Raw genomic sequence first — 17434 nt, forward strand, 5'->3', positions numbered from 1 at the left:
ATTTCCCAGGCAGTTGAAAAATCTCAAAAAGCTTTAACTGAGCTGAAGATAACAGGCTTTTAGGGAAGGAAGTGTGTGTGTGTGTGTGTGTGTGTGTACATGCGCGAGTGCTCATGCATGAGAGAGAGGGAGGAGGGAGAGAATGAGAGACAGAGAGATGGAGAGAGAATGAGTGAGACCGACAGACAGACAGACAGACAGAGCAGAGCAGATGCACAGTCTAGAGGACAGACAGTCTTGGTTGTCCTTGCTCCCAGCTTGCTTTGAGCAGATCACCACTGTAGATGTCAGGCTAGCTGGAGATGTTGTCCTGTCTCTGCCTTCCATCTCACCGCAAGTGAATCAAGGTTTCAGGTGCCTACTAACACATCTGTCTGCCTTTTGTGGGTCTGGGGATCTGAACTGTGATCTTCAGGCTTGCCTGGTAAGAATCTTATCCACTGAGCCATCTCCCCCAGCCTGGTAGCAGGCTTTTGAGGGAACCCTGGGTGTGATTGAAAAAATGTTGGAGAACAGGATGGCTCCACTGGTGAAATCACTTTGCCACCAAGCTTGGTGACCCAGTTTCCTCCTCAGAATCTTCAAGGTGGAAGGAGAGAACTGGCTAACCTCCACAGTACCCCCAAATAATAAATACATGAAAAATGAAATGTTTTTAAGAGTATGTGTGTGTATATATGTGTGTGTGTATGTGTGTGTGTGTGTACACACACACACATACACACACACACACACACATCTACATGATGTTGGATTAAGATGCATGCACAAAGCCCTGGGTTTGATGTTCAGAAAAGCAAGATGGAGGGGGGGGGGAGGAAGAGAGGGAAGATAAGATGTCCACTGTGTTTTGCACAAGACAAAGGATGATAAGAATTATCTAATCAGATATACAGAGAAGATATCAAGAAGAACAAGCAAGATGCAAACTGGAGAGAGAATCCGTGTTTCCAGAACTACTTCTCGGGCCTTCCAGCCTTCAGAGCCCCCTGCTCAAGGTTTAAGATGAGAGATTGTAAACCCTGCTTCATCCACATCCTTAGTTTAGCCAGACAGAGCTTTGAAATGGCAACTAAATTGCCTTTTGGTGAAATCAAATCTTCCCTTACTAGCCTCAAGCAGGGAGGACTCCCTAGCGCTGGGGCTGGCTAATTCGTGCCAGCAGCTCAGGGTCACTCTCCCGGAACCACTGAGGTGAGCACTATTAAAGGGTTACTAGCCTCCTTTGTCGCCTGCAGTTTGTCCTGTAGGGGGTCACCCACTGCAGCCTTTTCTCCCCAGCCTGCCTGCCCGGCAAGAGGTTGCTCAGGGCAGTAAAATGTTTATTACCTGTTTATTGTGTGAGTAACCGCATTCAAGAAGGAAATATTTTCCGGTTTACCTAGGGCAATGAAAATAGGATTAAGAATTCTGAGGGCTGAGAAAGGAGCTGTATAAAAACCAGAGTCACAGAACATACCGCCTGCAGCCACGAGGAGCCAGGCACCCACCACAGCTCCAGCCCTTTGTTCTAGTCCTGGCCACTTCCTCTCCTGTTCCCAGACTCTGCAATTCATCACCGAGGCTCTAGGGACTGCTAGCTCTCCCCTAAAGGAGAGTTTGGCTCCTATCCCAGATATGGCTATCAAACTGCACCAAAAGACAGGTCGGGGGCCTGATTAACATTTGCACACATATTTCTCTTGCCTCCAAAGGAAGTTACAAACAGCTTAATTTCTAACAATCTTGTAATGTGGAGGTTCAGTATATAATATCATATAACCATTTGTATCATCCTCCAACCGCTGTGTGTAGTGAATTCAGCCATCACGGTTCAGACTTAATTCATATCTATGATTTTAAAATTACTATTGAAAATCTTCAATTAGTTCCCAAACATGATCCTCCCCCAACAGTTTCTCCTCCCAGGAATTTTTTTTCTTTTTTTTTCCCCTTTTCTTTTTCTTTTTCTTTCTTTCTTTCTTACTTTTTTTTTTTTTTTGGTGCTGCTAATTCTCTTATTAAGACCTGCCTTGTCTTGATCACTAATGGAGCAACACAGAATTTAAATTCTTTTCATAGTTCACAAAATTATTCTTCCCACTCTCTAAAAGTAAAATATGCAACCCTCTAAGTGTAGTCATTCTTACGAGTGGGCTTCAGGATTGAACCCTAATTATTTCTATTGTTCTCTAGGCATTCATTCGTTCGTTCATTCATTCATTCGTTCCGCGCTTGGGCTCTCATTATCACATGCTTGGACATTGTTTTGAGAATGTTCAGTTGTCCTTCAACCCTGGTCAGCTGCCTTCCAGAGGAAATATGAGTCCCTTCACCCACTTAATCCACTCAAAGCCTATTGTCCTTGGGCTCCTGTTAGCTGCTGAGTCCTCTATCTCATCTTTAGTCATGCTGTCAACCCCAAAGTCCAGAAGTGAGTCTGCTGTGTTCCATCTTTGGGCCGGCTGCTCCCTCAGCCTAGAACTCTCCTGCCCTAGCCCTTCATTTGTCTGGCGTCTCCTGTCCTCTGGCCTCTGAGAACTCACTCTGAGATTGGGAACATGATGCAGTTGGTGACAATAGCAACCTCAAGACTTGATCAGTACCCGTCACTGGGCTGCTGTGTGAGATGAGAGAGTCAGTGCTTTCTTAGAGACCTTTGGTTTTGCTTGAGGGTAGCAGGGTCCGTGGGACAGGGGAGTCAGAGAGTCCTCCAGCCTCCAGAGATTAACGCCCTCTTGTACCAACACTAGAGAAAAATCAGTGAACAAAACAGGCATGGCCTCTGCCCTCACGCCTGTAGACTAGCCAGAGAACATAGAAAGCACAGTTCAGTTAAATAAATGCTTGCCGGGTGTGCTGCTGCCCTGGAGGACTTGGGCAGACAGGGAGCACTCCAGCTATTGCTGGTTGTGAAGCTCAGCTCAGCTCTGAAGAGCCGTGCCAAGCGCTGGTTCTGTGCTACTTTATGATTCTGGCACTTCTCTAAGGCCATGAACAATTTTTCATGAAAGTGAAGGTCACTGGACAAAGGGGGACCAGGTCCTGCTGTGTGAGGTTTCTTATTGTATTGAGTATTTCTCTCCTCAGCAATCTCAGTGGTGAGTTCAACTCCGAGGCCCAAAGCTGTCAGGATGCTTGTGCACAGTCCACACAATGTGTCTGTGTATCTGTGTGTCCGTGTCCGTGTGTGTGTGTGTGTGTGTGTGTGTCGCACACGCAGCAATGACCACATGATCATCTCCATCTATGTACTTAGATCACAAACTTAGCACTCTGTGAGTCTGAAATGCCCACCAAGTTTACGAGGATTACAGGACCTCCTCTGCATTTCGTTTTACCAAGGGTCCATCTCTGTTCCTTCCTGTGAGCACAGAGAGAGTCTGGTTCTGTGCCTCGCCACTATGTGTCAGGACTCCTTTCGGTGGTGGCAAAGATGTTCCACTGGTGACATTCTTAACCAGCTGAGAGGAAACGCTGGAGTGATAGGAAACAGGTGCAGCGCTGGCATTTCCCCTTCTGGGAGCTGTGCCCCCTTGCACAGTTTTGATGTCTTCGTTTTGCTATTGAAGAGCTTGAAACAGTAGGAGAGGGTCAAGATCCTTGAGCCATCTGTCAGATGACACTGCTCAGTGAAAAGGCTTGGTGGTTGTTTCCATGCCCTTAGTATCAGTCAGGATGCTGGGGGTGATAGAGACCAGGGTGTGAGTGAGAGAGTCTTGTCTTTTGTCTGCTTTGTTTGGAGGTGGTTGTCATTGAGATGAAGTCTCACTGTGTGTTTCAGACTAGTCTCAAACACATCATCCTCCTGCCTCCACCTTCTCCAGACTGCTAACATTACAGGCTTGTGCCACCATACCTGACTCTCTTTCATCTACTTGTGTTTGTGGTTAGCTAATCGGTCTCAAGGATGGAATATAAGCTTAAGAACCCCCACGTCCCGATTGCTGTGTCTTCACCTTGTGGTTTTTCTGTTTTATAGGCTAGCTTTCTTGCTTCTTTCAAAAAAAAATACCAATAAAGTTTCTGAGTGCATGTGGAGGTTTTTAAAATCCGTAGTTCTTGACATACTGAAGCTGCTTTTGTTACAGTGTTATCACTGGTTCCTGTGGTAGAAGTAATGGAATACATCACTTCAGAGGTGGGACCCTCCGCTGACATTTGAGTTCTCTTTGCAGTATTTCTGATAACTGCTTTTCCAGCCTCCGTGATGGAAAACGCACTAAGGCGTTCCTTCCACTTTGGGAGAGTTGGTCCTTTTGAGATCTCACTGTGATACATGGAGAGGAGATGCAGGAGGAGAATAGAATAGTGCTAGAACGTGAAGCCTGTGAGCAAGAGCTGCTCCAGAGGAATGTGTGACACCTGCTTATCTTTTCTTGGGAGAGAGAGAGAGAGAGAGAGAGAGAGAGAGAGAGAGAGAGAGAGAGAGAGAGAGACTCTTTCCAGGTATAGAAATGAGCAAGTGTAGTCTCTTCTGTCCATGATCCCAACACTTGAGAGGTTGAAGCAGAAATGTCAAAAGTTCAAGGCTGACTAGGGCCACAGAGTACAAACCCTGTCTCAGAAACCTCACTTGAACAACGACAGAAAGGCCCAGTCATGCCCAAGGCTCAGTCGGTGTGTGTAGGGAGGACCGCTGAGCTGGTTGCAACTGGTGAAGATCACTCTCCCCTCGAGTCAAGCAAGCAAGCTCCTGAAGTCCGCTGGAGTCTGGAGTCAGAGCACCAGCAGCTGATGCTAGACACCTCTGTGCTTCACTTGACCCAACTTCAGTCCCCAGGACCCACATGATGGAAGAAAAGAGCTGAACCCTACTAACTGTCCTCTGGTCACAGCATGCGAACAAAGCAAATGACATTCAAAACTAAACGAATTTTTAAAAACAACGTCAGGGTCCCTTGAGAGAGCCAAGTGTGGCGCCTGCACTTGCAGGAAGATCAGAAATTCACCACCATCCCAATACAGAGTGAGTTCGGGGATAGCCTGGACTGTGTGGGACCCTTATTAAACAATACAAAGAGCAGCGGGTATTAGGTAAAAGCTCTTTAAGTTCGAGGCCATCAGTCCATAGCACAAGGCTCGATCCCGTTGAGCCCTGAGAAGGAGCGTTGGCGCTTGGGCCCAGACTACTCTGTGGTGAGTCTATGCAGGGTTGACCCATCATATCCCTCAAGTACTCTTTCCTAAGAAGGACTCTGACTCCTGTATCGTTGGGCATGCAGCATGCTGTTGTAAATTATGGCTGCAAGTTCTGGTGAAGAATCCCAGTGGAGAAAGTTGAAAAGGCCTTACTGTGCTGGAGAGGAAGGAGGGGGTCGTGTGGACCTTCGGGGAGAGTGATTCAGTTGGAGTGTGAAGGGGCTCCTGTAACTGCTGAAGACTTGGGCCCCGGATGGCGGTGGTGTTTGGGAAGGTTATGGAACTTTTAGGAGACAGAGCCTTTCTGGAGGAAGTGTGTCGCCAGAAGGCGGCCTTGCAGTCTTATCACTCCGGTCTCCTTCCTTTCTGTTCTCTGCTCCCTGACTTCAGACACAGTGTGAGCTGCCTCTTCTTCCTGCTTCCCTGCCTTACCTTCCTCGGGACCATAGCCTCACGTACCCATTAAACTGTGAGCCCAAACAAACCTTTCTTTCTCCCTTTTAATTTATATCTTTTTACTGGGTATTCCATCTCATGAGTGAGAGAAGTTGCTGATGCAGAGGCTGTTGGTAATAGGCATCCTTACGTGTCTGTTGGCCCCTTCCAGCTCTGTCTTGGGGAAATTCCTACTGCCGCATCTGACTGTTCTCTCTCACACAGTTTCTAAGGCCTTCCCTCCCCACCCTCAGTAGTCCCCCATGCCCAAGTCCACTGTTTCTTTCTTCTGAGCCTATTTTCTGTCAGGTGTACTCACCAGCCATATCCTGTCAAGGAAAACTGTCTCTGATGCTTACTGAACTTCACCAGAGACTGGGAAATCTAGAAGATCTGCCGTGCTCACCTGTGGTCTGAGGGAGACTATGCACTTCTAAAAAGAGGCCAGCTGCCCCCAGAGGCGCCTGGGAGGTGCTTACTCCTGTCAACAGAAACAGGATAGTGGTAAACCAAGAACTAATGTCTTTGGTATCTGTGGGCTGGACTCCTAAGAGCCTCTACTGAACTGTCTTAGCCAGAAGTTTCCAAAGATACCCCTCCCCCATACCATTATTTACTTCACTCAGAGGCAAAGGTAGTGGAAGTGTCTTTGAGAATGTCTCCGAAATCCCAAGGCTGAAAAGGAGTCTTTATGTGGAAAGTCTTTGAAATGGCTGAGTTTTGTTGTTGGTTGATAAGCGTGCCTCGCACCTGTCTGTTTCCGGTGATGACGCCATTAGTCTTTGCGTCCCCTGTGTGATGCTGCATTCAAGGTAGTCTCCCTAAGAAAGAACTGTTACAGTGAACTAGAGTGTCACTACTGTGAAAATGTATCTCTCCTGCGGAGCTCAGAACAAACCCTAAAGAGACCACAATTACAGTTCCAGATTTTCTCTTTCAGGAGCCTAAGATCCACCCTCAGAAGGGCGTGCTTTAATTTACGCCATCACTACCAATCTGGACCCATCATCCCAGAACCTCTCCCGATATGAGGGAAACATCACCTTCCATGGAAGAAGGACACCAACCCCTCCCCCAGGAGTAGGAAGCTCCGCCTACCTGCTTCCAGCTCCTTATGGGATCTTTGAAGCCCCTAGAGCTCTTCATGCATCTAGAACATTCTCCAAGCCTTGTAACAAGCTGTCTGCCTTTGCTGAGCCACTAATTCCTTTAGTGAATTCCCCAGGAAATTAGCCTTAAAGGAGGGGTGGACAAGTCTTCCTAAGCAGCAGACTCTTACCACTGCAGCTACAGCTACAGTGCAGTTCCAGCCAGTGGACATGGTCAGCCAGGGGACATCCCACCATGTTCTCTTCTGATAGAGGGAGGTGTACTCTGTGACAGTGTTGGTCAGGATAATCAATTTTAACCCTTATCTTGTATCAGGAAGAGAAGAGAAGAGGAGAGGCGGGTTATTGGAGAGGACATGTCAAACATTCTTGCAGGTCTTAGAGACTAACAATAGCTCCTAGAACCTGGTATCTGTCTACCCAGAGCCCATGCATCAGCCAATGCCACACAGCACAGCAAAGCACCACTACCATGGCTCCAGGAACTCACGCTATATCATTTCTAAACACTCTGAGCTCAGTCGGAGGATCTGGTATTGCTTGTCTATAGTGTTGTTGGCTCCTGCAGAGGCATTTGCAACTCAAATTTGTCAAAACATGGGTGTATTGTTGGTTAGCAAGACCTGTGCCGTTTACCGCTAAGACTGAATGAGCCTAAGCTACGTAATAAATATTGACACTTGGGGATCATGAAACAATAATAATAATAATAAGACGTAATAAATACTAACACGCAGGGATCGTGAAACAACTTGTTTATGTAAATCAGGTACGTGATCTTTGACTGGATGCTGCTGTTTTACGTAAACAGCTTAAGCTATGGCATAAGATATCAAAACTATCTTTGACAAAAATCCCTCATGAAATTAAGTAAGGTGCTTCCGAGTTAAGTGTGGACATAGTTGAACCAAGGATGGAGGGAGGGAATGGGCACTTTCTGTGAAGCAAAAGTCTCATGTGGTGCCCTGCAATCCTGTGAGGTGCCATAGTGGCCAGTGTGCATGCTGGCTGCTGCCCTACAGTCCTGTGGAGTGCCTTGTGTTGATTTCTCACCCACTAACAGTCGATGTGGTGTCCCTGTGAGCAAGGCAGCTCTATATCATGTGGTGTCGCAGGAATTCAGCCTGGCTTCCTCCTCATTTCTGCCTCCTCTGGGTTCAACCGGGTTTGTTTTATCCTGGTATTAAATGAGGGAAGGTGATGGAGAACATATGTATACATGTATGCACACACACACACACATGTGTACATTTAGTTACACACACGTACCACATACATTTACACACATGCATGTGCACATACATTCATACACACCATTTTTCACCAACCCTTAACTTCTGTTTACATCTCTGGAGAGGACTGGTAATTAGGCCCCACCCAGATTTAGGGGGATTTGGGCACCCTGTTCTCTGCCAGGTAGGCTCTACCCAGTCAAAGCCTTACTGTGGGCACAGGAACACAGATGTTTGGGCAGGGTTTGGGGGATGGGGTGGCTGTCTCTGCCGTCTGCGCAGTTCCTTATTTAAACATTGTTTAGGGAGGAACAGGAGCCCCAGCAAGTTTGCAGAGGGCAATGTCACAAGATAAAGCCAAGTCCACATTATGTAAATTCCTAAAGAAGACCTGACAGGATGGCAGCTGAGGGGAAGACGGGCAGCAGCTGAAACTCAGTGTGGAAAAATACGAGGCAGAGCATCTAGGGAAAAGAGTCCAAATTAGGTTGTACTAATGGGATAATAATATTCCACTCGGAAGATGGACGTGAGGGTCATGAGAGACCATTCCCCAAAGACATGGATCCAGTGGCAGCTGCTGCGGCTCCACGTCCTACAAATAACAGGCGGCCTCTGAAGGACCACAAGAAAAATCATCTTCTTTTGGGAATTTGACATATCCTCATTTGGACCAGTGGCTATCACCCTGGCTATTCCTTCTCAATAAATAACTAATCCGAACAGAAGAAGATTCTAGAAGGAGCTGAGGCATGAAGGGTAGTAGTTCCCAACCTTTATAGAGAGATGAGCTCTAGAGAACGTGTGTATACACACACACACACACACACACACACACACACACAAAATTTGCGTTGATTTTCATGCAAATCCAAAGCTAAGTTGGGCAGTTGAGGCCAGTCTCTAAAAGAAATAGATCTCTTGAATGGAGTAGATTTAAAAGTTTAGATTCTTCCATCTTGATATGTAGAGACTTGGGGAGTTTATTGGAGTCTTTCCCCCACCAAATGTGGGTGCTATGGACATGATCACTGAAATCTGCTATGGTAGAAGGAAAGCAGGGGACGGCGGAAATTCAGAGAAAAGAATTAAAGGTCAGTCACTCACACAGCTGTTTTCATAAGCTGGTGAGGCTTTGAGAACTCACAAGTGGTAAGAACAGAGCTATGAACAGCTTTCCAAACGATGTAAGGACGTGTCGTGGTGTCATGGAGGGGAAGCTTGGTGGTCTAGTGCGTAGTAGCAACCATTTGTGGCGAATACTGACATGGGTAACTTTGCTTTCCTAACAGTGCTACACACACACACACACACACACACACACACACAAAGGTTTAAGCATTGACCTACTTTGGAAGATTTTTTTTTTCTTAGTTAAAATCAATCACCAGTGCTGACTGGAAAGTTATTGTGGTGTGACGATTTTATCTGGTGTATTTCCCATAGCGGCAAAGAAGGTGTGAATGGACTGAACAATTCGATGTAATAATGGACAATAATGGTGGTCACTGATAATTTTTTGGAGGTTAGGGGGAACACACATCATGATCCCCCATTTCTCATGGATTCCCAATTTTCATGACAGTAGGAGGAATCGCCAGCACGCTTCAGCTCACGCTTCATGTCTACTGCTGTTAATATTACACAAGCGCTGTGAGAGGGCTGACAGTCAGAGCCGTCTGCTAGCCAGCACCAGGTTCTTTCCCTCTTTCTGCTGCTCATCTGTTCTGTGCCCAGGCAGCTAGAAACTTTACCTCACCGGACTTCATCTACTTCTATGTCAAATAGAGTCAAGGGGTTTTCTTTAAAAATCAAGCTAAAGAAGATGGTGCCCTTAAAGCCATCTGGTGAAAAAGAAGTTCTGGGCAGGTACCGAACTCTGTTATACCCTTGAAGAAACAGAGGGGGCGGGGGAGGGGCTAACTGCCACACAGATTTACTTTGTAATCCTTGATAGCTGCTTATTTCTTGGAAGAGCCACACACTGTTGGAGGTTCCCATCGATAACATGATCTTGGCATCTAGAGCTTTGAAAACCACGGAGGATGTTGTCTCCTGGTGCCTTGCACAACAGGCAGTGCTTGGGCTCTGTGGGAGGAGCTGGGGAGAGGGTGAACCACAGAGAAATAAGCAACACCTTGTCCCATGTTCAGCACATAGCAGATACTCAGCAAACATTTGGTTCTTCATTGATTGGAAAGCTTGTAGACCTCTGTGATAGCCAGCATCCTATAGCTATAGCAAATCCCTGAGATAAAAATGGCTTTTTAGTGAAAAGCCTTATTTGGGCTCACAGTTTTGGAGGTGTTGAACTGTTGCTTTGGGATTGGGGAGCAAACATATCTGGGTAGAGTAGCTGACCCAGGAAGCTGCTCGCCTCCTGCTGGCCAGGAAGCAAAAGAAGAGAGGAGAGAGAGAGAGAGAGAGAGAGAGAGAGAGAGAGAGAGAGAGAGAGAGAGAGAGAGAGAGATCTCAACCCCTTTGAGGACATGTCTCCAAAGACCTACCTTCCTTCCACTTGGCGCTTCTACACCTCCCAATACCAACATAGGCTACCTTTCAACATATGGGCTTTGGGGGGGACAGTGAAAAACTTAAATATTGTAACTTGTCAAAGGACTTCTAAGTAGAAAAACAACAACCTCTGCTGCTTGCTACATTTGTAAAAGCAAACATGCAAATTTGTATTGAAGTGGGCTACTCTAAAACATTTTAGAGGCTAGAAATTTAATTATTTCCTTGACCTTTCGTCTGGGTGGCATTTCTTTAAATGCCCCCACAATTTGTACTTTCACACCTAGTCAAGCCAAATTCAGGGTAATTGGTGCCGTGTTGTAAAATGTTAAGACTCCAGTTACACGTTTTTTGTTTTGTTTTGTTTTAATTATTTTTTTAAAGACTATTTAATGAGGTGGTAGGATAGCTCATCAGGTTACGGCACTGCTTGCTCTTCCAGAGGACCCGGGTTTGATTTCTCCCACCCCCATGGCAACTAACAATTGAAACTCTAGTGCCAAGGCACACAGGCACTGTGTTCACCCTGTGTGTATACATATATGCAGGCAAACAAAGAGACACACACAAATAAGTAAAATCTCAAAAAAAAAAAAGGGGGGGGGGAAGGCTATTTAACAACTGTAACCATGCAGAAAGGGAGCCAGGAAAAGATATCTTTGCGATCCCCTCATCTCACACATTAAGTCATTTCACTTTCTCATATTCAGTCCCAGAGGGAGGCAGTGTGTATGACTCTGAGCGCATGTGTCACGGGTACTGTCATGGCAACGTTACAGGTTTTTAACCTGGTTTCGGTGGAATCTGTTGCGAGGGAAAGGGACCTGATAAACTAAATGATAATCTCCTTAGTTAAATGGACACTGAGTAGCCGCTTTTAGAGAGGCCTGCTTCGGAGAAGGTGGGCCCCTCTCTTCCCAGCCTGCAGAACCAGTCCCAGTGTGAGCAATGGCAACAGCCAGGCCCAGGAGTGTAGCCCAGCAAAAATGATAAAGAGTCTAGCTGAGGTGAAAAGCAATCTGTTCCTGCAGCCTCCACGCAGGGGCCAGTATGCTCGGTGCTCTCTGCTGTCCCCCACCCCACCTTTGACCAAAAAAAAAAAACCAAAAGCCCAGTAACTATGGCAACAGCAGCGTCCCTCAGACCCAGATGGTGCTTCTGCATGCCCTGGTCCCTCCATCACCACAAGAAAGGTTCAGGGATACCATAGTGTTCTTTGTCAGCTCTACTGTGCACAACAACCAAAATAACAATTGGTTTTGTGTCCCGTGGGACCGAGGGGGCAGGCAGGGGCATAGAAGCCATAGGGCAACTTCAAGTGTCATTTTTTTCTCAGGCACAGTCTACCTTGCTTTGTCGTCATTTGAGTGAGGGTCTCTCCACTGACCTTGGGCTCACCTCTTAGACTAGGCTGGCTGCCCATCAAACCCTTGGGATCCACCTATCCCTGCCTCCCTGTTGCTGGGATTATAAAAGCATACCACTATTCTCGGCTTTTTCAGGTGGCTTCTGGGCGTCAAATGTGGGTGTCCTCGTGCTTTAACAGTAGGCACTATATCCCCATCCCAAAAGTGACAACCAGGAGAAAAAGAAACAATGTCTTCGATTGCAGGGTGCAAGTTGCAAAGTTAAGTTGTCCCTGGATCCGCAGATCATCCTGTGAGGGGTGGTGGCCTGCTCCGCGCGCGCACACACACACACCCTTTTCCATGCCGTTGAGCACGCCGTTCATATGCATGGGGTGGGGGGTGGGAGGCGCACTTTGCAGCTGAGCATGAGTGAGCAGGGTGTGGGGCTGCTGATAAGGGAAAGCCAGCTAAAGGATGTCTAAAAATAACCAATTCCTGACCAGGATGGAGCAGGCAGAAGCACCGCTCATCAGCAGGACTGGTGTGAAGTCCTGTGCAGTGCGACCATTTCTGCCTTGTGTTATTAAAAAAAAAATAATCTATTGATTACTGGGACTTTGGGCGATTCATTTTACGGAAGCTGCTTGTATTTAGAAAGTGCCCTATCTAGGAAATTACTCCCTAAGCTTTGGCCAGGGTTTCTAGCACCCTTCATGGGACCTCAGGACCCATCCTCCACCCCTTCATCCGTCCTTGTTAGGTGAGGGAGGAAAGGCTCCTATCGGCTCAGTATTATTTTAGCAACAGAAGCTTTTCCTGCGGCTATTTTTAGCATGTCAGGTGTGCTCCGCCTGCCACGAACCTGGTGTATTTGAGTGTTTAATTCAGCGGCCTCTCTCATTTGAAAGGAAGCCTGTTCCAGCCCTCTGCCCACCATTGAGCCACTTTACAGCTGCTCATAAATTTCCAAACATGTAGAGATATCTTTAGCTGTGACTCCAGATACTTCCTGTTGGGCTTCAAGATGCAGCCCTACGGCGTGGGACACTAAATATACCCTCTTGGTCCAGCACCCAGCCACATCAACAGGATTTGGTTTTTGTTTTTGTTTTTAGCTAATGCTGAACAGTTTTTGTTTGTTTGTTTCAGTTAGATTAAGCAATTTTACTTTAGAAATTGAAGTCATTTCCCTTACCCTCGAGTTTTTAACACTTAACCTTCCATTTCCTCTTTAGACCCCAGAACTGACCAAAGGTCTGGTGTGGGCCCAGCATGTTTTAATGTCATATACATTTTAGACTGTACTGTTAAACAGATGACCCAGCGATTGCCAGCTCAGAACAGCCACCTCATTCATTGCAAGATGTTCTTTGGTTTTTCTGCGTCCTTAGTCACAGGGAGACACCCCAAGATTGTCTTCTAGGACTTGAACTAAAAGAAAAATGTTCAGGATCTCTCTAGGCCTTATCCTGTGGTAGGAGAAATCTCTCCCAGATTACAGTCATCCCTGATAAAGTCCTTGGATTCTCAGAGAAAGACCTGTCACCCCTGAATTTTCAGAGCAAGGCCAAACTCTCTGGTGTTTGTTTTGTTTTGTTTCTTGGTTTTTTCAGGACAGGGTTTCTCTGTGTAACCCTGGCTGTCCTGGAACTTGCTTTCTAGACCAGGCAGGCCTTGAACCCACAGAGATCCTCCTGCCTCTCCATCCTGAGTGCTAGAATTAAAAGCATACACTACCAGACCAGGCCTGGCCAAGCCTCAAATAAAAAGGAAAGGGATAGGAGACGAGGCCAGAGCACTGTGAGACACTGCTTGACTTGCATGCATGAGGCCCTGAGTTAGATTTCCAGCAACAACCCTCCCCCCCCCAAAAAAAGTCTATTAAAGCAAGTGCAGACACAAAATTAAAAATTAAACAAGAAAGGCAAATGAACAGTAATGATGATGGCTTTCACCTATCCAAGCTTATCAGGCACAGGGCTTGCCCTAAGGACTCTCCCTGTAGTTTCAGGAACCTTGTGAGGTTGGATCTTTTCTATGCCTTCGCAGTTGCTTTTCAAGCCCAGACTAGAAAAAGCAGTAGAGCTGTGAGTTAGATAAACAGGGTTCATGTGTTCACGAAGTGCAACTGTACAGGGTAACTGCTGTGATGTGGATAAGTGTGGTATGCACGGTGGGGACCAGCTGGGGTTCTGCATCTTCTATTTCCTCCTTAGCGTGTCCAGGCTGTAAGGATGAGGTAGAGTCCAGAATGGGCAGGGTGTGAATGAAATAGCTCTCTTAGACAGTCTTCAATGAGACAGCCAGTGAACATACACTTTATTTGGGGTGACCAAGGGCTACACTGGAGAGTGGGAAGGAGTTTTCAGGGTGTATATAAAATCTCTGGCTGGAGTTAAAATTACTATGAATGCCTCATTTGCATGAAGAGACAGTCCAGGAATCCCTGAGACCCGTTGGGTGGGTTCTTATGGGGGGAAGAGGAAATTGAACTTACAGGCTTGCCAAGGACTATGTGACCTTCCTCGGGTGGAATATCGGGGATTGGGCTCCCCAGATAAGGTCAGGCAGAGAAGAGGAAGGCCTGCTGGAAAAAAGGAGTCCTTCTTGCGCTGAGCTCAGAGGAGCTATCCAGACATGGTAGACTACAACCTTAGTAGCAAGCTGCAATAGGTAAGCTTCCTTCAGAGGCCTGGATATGAAAGGCTTGGTCCCTGACCTGTGGTAGACTTGGAGTTAGTGAATCTTCTAAGGCTAGGACCTGGTCATTAGGAGTCGGCTAAGTGTCAATAGGGCCTTGGTCTCTTCCTCTTGCTCCCTACTTTAAAGCATCCTGTATAGAGAGCAGCTTTATCTTGTCACAGGCTCCCATCATAATATACCGCCTCCCAAGTCCAAAAGCAATGAAGCCAAGCAACCATGGACCAAAAGCCTCAAAACCTTAAGCCAGAATAAGCCTGTTCTCTGGATAGATTATCTCAGAGGAGACACTCACTTGGTCACAGTCATGGGCCACCGACTCTTGGAGCCACTAGACAGACAGTGGAACAAGAAGCCAGAGGCCAGAGACTGGTTGGCATCCTGAAGCTTGAACAAGAGTCCTGTGTGTTTGCCTGTGACGTGCAAGCTTTTAGAAATGTTCAGTGAGGCTCTGGGCTCTTGCCCCCTCCAGACCCTCTAATCTAATTTCCATACTTTTATTAAGCCACACACCTCTTAGCGTGGCCACCCGAATGCCTAGCCACAGGGCCGTCTCCTACTTCTGGTACTTTGCTCATGCGGACCCTGATACCACTAACTCTCTACTTCCTCAGCCCCTGTTCAGCTTCGAGAGTCTTCTCCCTCACAGCCCGACCCAGCCATCCCTGACCCTGTTACACTAGGGAAGCTGAACCATCTGTAAGCTTCAAGGGCCCCTTTTCCTACTCTCTTCCCTCAGCACTTGTCCCTCCACGGGATCCAAGAGGGTGTCCACCTACTCACCAGGCACCCCTTGAGACCTAATGTGTCATTTTTATAGATCTGTCACTTAGCACAGTATCTGACCGTGGTATCACTTCCATCAGGGAGTACCTGTTGGGTGGACATGTACCTGAGCATGTTCCTGTGACTTCTCTGTCCTGGTGGGAAAGATTTGCAAACTCTATGTCCTTCCTGACAGTCTTTGATGGGTCAAGAGAGAGCTTTGTGAGATTGAGCCGTGGTGGCTGCTTCTATTACCGTAGAGCAGAGAAAAGAGCAGTCTCTTCAACCTTTCCTAAGTGACTCGCGTGCAGATTCTCTGAGCATGTGCAGTAGTGGAATCCAGGAGCCTGTGCCTCTGTCCACTCTGCATAAAAGCCTACCTCTTTGTCAAGCAAGCTTGGCTGAAGAGTTTTAAATCGTTGTCTTCCAGAACAATGGAATAACTCCATCCTCTCTTCTCTGTAGTAGCTCGTGGGGGATCTCAAGAGAGTTGTGGCCATGTTACAGTCAGTGTTCCTCACCAGGTGCGTCCAGTTTCTGTCATGTCACACAGCTCACCCTTAGGCCTCTTGACATATCTTAAAACATTAGTGTTCTGAGCTGAACAATACTCCGCATGGATTCTGATGTAGGCGGTACATTTCCCCTCTGAGTCCGCAGCATAACTTCAGATTCCTTGGTGTTACACTCTATCACTGCTTCCGTTATTACTGCTCTTGGGGCATGAAAGGCCTTAGTGTTCTACAGATCTGTGTCAGACCACTTCTAATCTTTATAGTAGGCACTGGAGCTGAGCTTAGTCACACTCTTGTCATCCATCCTGACACTCAGGAAGTGCTAGGCAAGTGGATGACAAGTCCCAGGCCAGCCTGGGCTACTGCTGAGATCCTGTCTCCAATAACAATGATGATAGTAGCTTCCCCTGGATATCGAGAGTACCCTGTGCCCATGGACCAGGTGCTGTGCTAAAAACATTTACTGCTGGCTTTTCTAGTTCTCCTACTTACACTGGGGCCTGTGTTTACCCAAATGCTAGGATTTCAGTCTAGCTTTTGCTGTTATCCAAAGCACAGATTCAGTCTAGCTAAGCTTGGCCTATCATCTCAAACTGATTTCTCTTTTCACCTAAATTCTGGATTAACTGCTAAGTTTGCCGAGTTTCTTCTTGGCTCTCCAGTGTCTCTCAAACACTCCAGGCAGGTTTCAGCTTCATCTTTTTATCCTATCTGCTGCCTTCATCCAATCCCACATCACTCATTGTCTCTTCCTACCCACCAGAGAACTTCAAGTCAGCATCACTCCGAGGACCAGAGCTGAGATAGTTCATATAAGTACCGGAATGACAGTACCAGGCAACATCCCCAAAGTGGCATCTTTTTGACATTGTCACAGATCATGTGTTTAGTCTTTTGTCTGAGAACTTTCCAGAAGCCTGTATGCTCACCTCTTTTGCTCCTTATTTGAACATGGGCTGTTGCCTTGGCTCTGCCTCTATGTTTCATTCTGACTTCCCATTATGCATTCATTTCCCGACATCAACTATGCTTGCGTAGCCACAGATGTAGATTGTGAAGTCTTAGATCATTTCCTTCTCCCACCCTAAATAGTAAAATAACACATACTTTCCATGGGGAGTAGGGGAAGGGTGAAGAAAATACAAAACAAAATTGTCTTATAGCCCTAGAATTATAGCCCCAGGTTCATAATTTATTTTAGTAACTATAAGGCTGTTTGCCTGGGTGCCTAAATCATTTATGGACAAGACCGAGGCTGTGTCTCCCGCACCTAGAACAGAGACAGTAGCCCAGTATCCGCTATATTATGAAAGAGGAACCCTGTCTCAAGGTAAGAAGGGAGGCTGAGCCCTGGGGAAAGGACAGGCTGGATATAAAGAGTGGGAGGTAAGAATGTCCCTGTCATTGCATGAGCTTCCACGAGCATCTCTGTGCTCCAGTGGGTTCACTCTGTTTGTTTTGCATACTTCAGTGTGTTGATATTCAAGGCAGCCCGTGGTTGCACCCCAACGCTCTTGATATTGTTTCCCTAGGGAAGTAACCGGAGCACTTCACTCTTGTGGGTTTTCTCTCTTCGTCATCCCCATTGTGCTCCACAGCTCCCTGCCTGCATTTTGTCTGGACACGTTTCTCTCATCCCTTACATGTCAGTTTAAACATCAGGGATTAGAGAGGAACCATATGAGCGAGAAGGT

The 17434-nt window shown here is 46.8% G+C and overlaps 1 protein-coding gene across 1 annotated transcript in view; it reads left to right on the forward strand.

Moving 5' to 3' along the window:
* Positions 1-17434, forward strand: part of Maml3 (mastermind like transcriptional coactivator 3) — a 417562-nt gene that overhangs the window by 363895 nt on the left and 36233 nt on the right. The window lies entirely within an intron of this gene.

Source organism: Mus caroli, unplaced genomic scaffold (assembly GCF_978045245.1).
Source record: "Mus caroli unplaced genomic scaffold, Mus_caroli_1 scaffold_3, whole genome shotgun sequence".
In the NCBI taxonomy this organism is placed as follows: domain Eukaryota; kingdom Metazoa; phylum Chordata; class Mammalia; order Rodentia; family Muridae; genus Mus; species Mus caroli.